General features: G+C 33.2%; 1 non-coding gene across 1 annotated transcript; it reads right to left on the reverse strand.

The window, feature by feature from the left end:
• Positions 1-579: 579 nt before the first annotated feature.
• Positions 580-742, reverse strand: LOC145271515 (U1 spliceosomal RNA). The gene has a single exon (XR_013865926.1). It is a non-coding gene; the product is annotated as a U1 spliceosomal RNA (small nuclear RNA).
• Between the last annotated feature and the right edge of the window lie 5,679 nt (positions 743-6,421).

Genomic DNA, 6,421 nt, shown 5'->3' on the forward strand with positions numbered 1-6,421 from the left:
TTCCCAAGTTGTTGGGACATTGTCTATCTTTGATCAACGAAGTTTCCAGGTAATTAGTAATCATCCTTTTTATAAACATTTTGTTGATTTTGAGTTTTGTTTTCCCCAACTTGAATATTTCTTGTGTCGTACGTCATTCTCGTGTTGCTCTATGGTTAATCTTCTCTCCAATTCAACAGACATTGTTTAAAAATTAACATCTTTTGTTTCTAAAAAATAATTAGAAGTCATACATTACATTATCATATAATGACAATTAAATAGTCAATTTATTTTAATATTATCATAATAAATAGTTCAGAAATTTTGTAACAGGGCTTATGTCCACACTGCGTATCGAAAGAAGACACTTTCAGTAGCTGTAGGCGACAGCTACACGAATTCCTTACGATTAAACGTTGATTACATTTACATGTAAATTAGATACAATCAGAACGTTGGAATTGAAGTGGATCATAGACTGGTCGAGAGAAATTGCCTATTTCTTGGTATTACAGAGATTAAGCGGAGGGAGTACAAACCTACGAGTGAGAGGTACTTGGAAGAAGTAGGGAAGGATTTCTGATTTTGACTGTATTATCGGGGTGAGCGCGAACGCAGACCCCACACTTAGAAATAGCATGTCCGAGTCATCCACATTTGGGACGATCGCAAAGGTCAACCCAACCGCAGTGCAATGGATGGGCCTCGCTCTGGGGGAACGACCTTAATGATCACCGTTACCCCGACATCAGGTAAGTATATTTTATTATGCGCGCACCACTGTTTTTATATCACACTTCTATACTAACCACAACAAACACCAATAAAAAAACTAAAATACCTCCACATAATTCTCACCAATATCAGTATATCACAACATTTCATTCACTAATAACAACAATCATAACAAATAATTTACTATCATTACTTACCAACATTTTCACAAAATAATTTACTATCATAACTTACCAACATTTTCACAAAATAACTCAATTCTTAACGGAACTAAAATTATATTGTACGTACCCGTTATGGAATGAAGTTTTCTGAAAAAAAGTAACTTAATTTGATCAAGTGCTTTTTTTATAGAGGAAATCAACTTTTATTGTAATCGATCTATCACCGCCATTTGGCTATTTAGGGACACGAGGAGGGGTGGCTTTATACAAATGACAAAATGAAAAAATGATTTTAAAAAAACACAGAAATTCTGTAAAATAAGTGAAAAATATATATCTAAGCATTTTTTCTGCTCATGTTTCAAAACAAAATAATCTCGTCAAAATTTGACAAACTAAGCGATGATTGGAGTTATCTTCTCCTGCGTTCCTTTCTCCTAAGCGAAAAAAAAGATGGCCGTTACCTGATCGATCTCATTAAAATTTGATTTTCCTTGGTAAAACAAAAAAATAAATTAAAAAAAAAAATAACTGCTGGACCAAATCAAGTGATTTCTTTTTTCATGAAAACTTTAATCCATAACGAGTACATACAATATATTTTTTTCAATATTTTTATTTTTTGATGTCTTGATTAAAGTGTACAAGCACCCATTAATCATATCAAAGCACGGATGAAACAAAAATAAAATAAAAATTATGATCTAAAGAGTTATTTTCTCTTACATGAGCAGTAATTTAAAAAAAATGCCAATAGACGCTATATATATTTTTTTCATATATTAATCTCATAGAATAATTTGCGTCGTCGTCGTCGTCGTCGTCGTCGTCGTCGTCGTCGAGGTAATCGATAATATAGCATAGTTCCTGGCTTTACTATAACAGTTATATTAGGCAAAAAACGCTTATAATTAATGTTAATTATATGAAATATACTTTTAAAAGTTGTATTTGTACCGACAGAAGGAAAAAAGGTTTAGTTTATCAATTTTAATGTAATTACGAAAAAAAAAACACCAATTATTTATTCTGCTAATTTGCTAGCGATCTTTCAGAAACAAATTAAAAATAACCAAATTTTTATGTGTAATTATTTTATACACTAGAATCATGTATACATATTTTTGTACAAATAAATTTTATTCACTTTTATTTTTGAGAAAAAATATTTTTCTCAGTACGCCACACACAGTTTTATGTACACACACACACATAATCGGACACCTACTATACACACACACACACACACACACACACATACACACACACACGCGCGCGCGCGCGTGTGTGTGTGTGTGTGTATAGTAGGTGTCCGATTATGTGTGTTTCATTATATGATACAGGATGAGCCTTATTAAAAAAGACACCAGAAGACAAGAAACATTTAAGCGTGGTAAGCCATGGAGCAAGTCCATGTATTTATTTTTACTAACCACAAGGGACGCAACTCTTGTATTGTTTTATATTAAAAAGTTGACCGAAGGGGACATAACTCATAATATGACATCCCTCTTTTCCAAAAAAATATCAAAAAAGAATAAAAATTACATAAGGAAGGAACGTTAACACTAGTACAATAGTGTGAGAGTCCAACTAAGTGCTGTTCTCATCATAAGAAAATTTTTGGAGTGGGCTTATTATACGACCGGATCCGAATACTTTCTGAGTTCCAGGATGAGTGTTCAGTGTTTTGTGGGATGATCAGATTTTAGGACGATGTGGTAGTCACTTTTAAAATGTCCTATGCGATCGAACTGACTTGCATATGCATTTTTTAATTCGATGACGGAGTTAACCGGATCTTTCTTTTGTTGAATGGTGCAGTGGAGGCTTATCAGCTCCAAGTCTCTGAGAGAAGGTAATCTTATGATTGTAGGCCCTTCTGTTGTGACAACAAAGAATTTTAAAGTTTTCAACTTGTCTTTGTGTCCGCATTGTATGTAGATCGATCCATGCTGTATTATGTTTGAGCCGTTGTATGCTGTCAGAATCGTGTGCTCTTTCTTTGTGGAGCCTGGAATGGGTTGTCCTACGTCATAAACTCTGTTGGGAAACATGTTTCGAAAAGTTCGTAGAGGAAGCGTATTCCCTTCTGCACCTGTGTCCACCTTTGCTTTGAGTATACGAGTGCCTGGTCTATTGGGAAGCTTTATTTTAAGTTCCGTTATTATTTCAGTACGCTCGTCTTTTGGCTGATGAATCGCATTAAAGTTTAACTGCTCAAATTCTCTATACATCTCCTTGGGCTCAGATTTTACTGAGCAGATTTTACTGTTCCGCTTTCTGTATCTGTTTTCTTGCGACTGCTTTTGGCTGTTCGTCGTTTTTGTTTGGCTGTATTTTCTTGTGCCCTCCTTTTTGTTAGTGCAGACTTTCGCCCAGTGGTTCTTTTTGCCACACGCTGATCATGTGGTGCCCCAGGCTGGACTTTTCTTTTTCATGTTTATTTCCACAACGTCGACATTAGCTTGTTTTTAATGCACTAATTTCCTGACAATCACCTCGAATTTCATCCATTTGCCGCGTGTGGTTAAGGGACGCTTCGTGCGTTCTACCACTATTTAAGGCCTCTTGGAGTGTAAGCTCCATGCCTTTCAAAAGTAGAAGTTTTTGTAACTCCGGGTGTCTAGTGCCGGTAATCATTTGTTCAATGAGACGTTCTTCAGTCTCTTGGCTATCCCTAAACCTGCATTTTTTTGCCTGTAGTTTACATCTCGCCATGAAGTCGTTGATGCTTTCCCTATTCTTCTGTTTATATTCACGCAGATAGAAACGTGCAATACGAAAATTGGTTTGGGGCTCTAGACGCTTCTCAAATTTGCACCAAATTGCCTTCGGGGTCGTCCGGTCAGCATCATCGTCAAATGTCCAGGCGTTATATCGCCGTAACCCTTCCTCACCAGAAAGCAGTACAATGTGGTCGACCTGCTTCTCGACGGGAATGTTTTTTACTGAGAAATATAATGCACACCGTTGCTTGAAGAATCTGAACGATTCAAATAGATTATCAGACTCCCAGTGCATAACGGGTTCGCTTGCATTAGAACTCCTTTTACTTTAATTTAATTATTGTTTTTTTTTATATTATTATTATACTTATACCTTTTTTAAATAAAAAACAAAGAAAACAAAACAATGACATGACTGAATGAAATTGACGAACTTACTTCGTACATCGATTTTTTTTTTTTTGAAGATGGTGCTTGTCGTCGTCACTACGTGCGTTTACACGCAACACAAAGACTGATGTTTTCTTTTGCGTTCATTCTATTTGTGGATGGATTTCTTTTCTTTCTTTTTTTTTTTAAGAAAATCCCCGTAGCTGCCACCATGTCCGATTATGTTTGTTTCATTGTATGATATGGGATGAACCTTATTAAAAAAAGACATCAGAAGACAAGATACATTTAAGCGTGATAAGCTATGGAGCAAGTCCATGTATTTATTGTTACATGCAATCAAGGGACGCAACTCTTGTATTGTTTTATATTAAAGAGTTGACTGAAGGGGACATAACTCATAATATGACAGTAGGGTGCAAGCAAATTACACGGCGATCTGAATGTTGTTCAGTATCGATTTGTGTTCTGCATATTTTTTCTCATATTCCCATCTGTGAGTGGGGTCATTTTACAACATTGCACTACTTCTTTATCAAAGGAGGAGGTAATACATGGGATGGCGCAAAACATTACAAGGAAAGCCAGAATGGTGACAACGCGACACATGGCTAAAATGCGCAAACAAACTAGAAACTGGTACTACTACACTTCCATCGTTAGTCGTTGATTGCATGTAAAACATCAGATTTAAATCTGGAATTATAAGTTAAGGTCCTCGTAAAGTTAACGGAATCGAACCTGATAAAAATAAGTCGCAATTTTCATAAGGTAATCATGTGATTATTGTTTTGTTTTTTGTTGGTTCAAATCTAGTTTTTGTTATTTGATTGACTTCGCTATTTGTTCAATTCCTTCCTTTTTAAATTGTTTATGTGAAATATTCAGTTTTGCATTTTTTTATATTTGGATTATTTGGATTACTGTTCTCATCTTGGATGTAAACAGTAGTTCGACTAATCCAAATAATAATGAAATGTTCAATCTTTTACACGAGGAACAAAATAATGATTACACCGTTTTACGATGAACAGAAGTTCTTTGTTCTGAAGCAGTTGATTTTTTTCTTCTTGTAATAATTTCACGTTTAAATCGTGTTTTTCATCTTCTAATTTTGATTCTTTTATATTTTCATATATTTAATTGCTTAATGAATTGGACACACAAAACAAAATTTGTATCAATTCACTAAAGATTATATTAAGAAATCCTAACAAACAAATTTTCTGCGTTGGACACAAAAGAAAAACGATTTTTTTTTTCGTATGAAATTCCTGGAATGGAAGGTAAGTTTTTTTTTTTTTTTTTTTTTTTTTTTTTTACTTTACAACAATATTATTCAACAACTTTAAAAGAATCTTAAATATTAAAATGAGTTTATTTTTTTTTTTATTGCAATCCAATAAAAAATATTGGTTTCGTGAATAAAATATATATGAAATGTGACCATGTGGGTGGGGTGGGTCAATGTCAAGTTTCTTTCCAACTCCTCAAAAACCTTTAAACTGACGACTTTTCTAGGTTTTCAATGGTGCTGAAAACGAATATCACATGTAAATTTGGGGCAGATAAGTAGTTTTCATGATATGAAGAAATTACTTTTTTTTAAGTGTTGGATTGGATCGGACGGATCACTGTCTTATATAAATTTAGCGTAAAAAAAGCACCCGTCTTCTGGTCACCTAATAATTTGGTCATATAAAACAAATTTGAAAATGAAAAAAAAAAAAAAAATGAACGAATCTCTTAGTAAAAAACAGCGCCGGTTTTTTTTTTTGGGGGGGGGGTGCTGAAAACGAATATAACACTTAAAAATTGCTTTATGATCTGAAGAAATTACTAAGTGACCAAAAAGTGGGTGCCCATTTCACGTTACTTTTATATAGGAAAGTGATCCCCCACTTATTGAAAAAGTAATTTCTTCATATCATGAAAACTACTTATCTGTCTCAAATTTACATGTGATAATCGTTTTCAGCATCACCGAAAACCTATTCAAGTCGTCATTGTAAAGTTTTTTTAAGGAGTTGGAAAGAAACTTGGCATTGACCAAAATGTGTTTATTTAAGTAAAATTTCAATATTAAAATAATTTTACAATATGTAAGGTACGTTATTTTTTACGCTTAAAAAATCCCATTTAATACCTTTTAAAATAATAATAAATCTTTTATTACGTTTACATAAAATGATTCTTTTATTACGTTTACATAAAATGATTCTTTTATTTCGTTTACATAAAATGCTTCTTTTATTACGTTTACATAAAATGATTCTTTTATTACGTTTACATAAAATGATTCTTTTATTACGTTTACATAAAATGATTCTTTTATTACGTTTACATAAAATGATTCTTTTATTACGTTTACATAAAATGATTCTTTTATTTCGTTTACATAAGATGATTATTTTATTACGT

Source organism: Euprymna scolopes, chromosome 46 (assembly GCF_053919585.1).
Source record: "Euprymna scolopes isolate OS-2025 chromosome 46, ASM5391958v1, whole genome shotgun sequence".
Classification (NCBI taxonomy): domain Eukaryota; kingdom Metazoa; phylum Mollusca; class Cephalopoda; order Sepiida; family Sepiolidae; genus Euprymna; species Euprymna scolopes.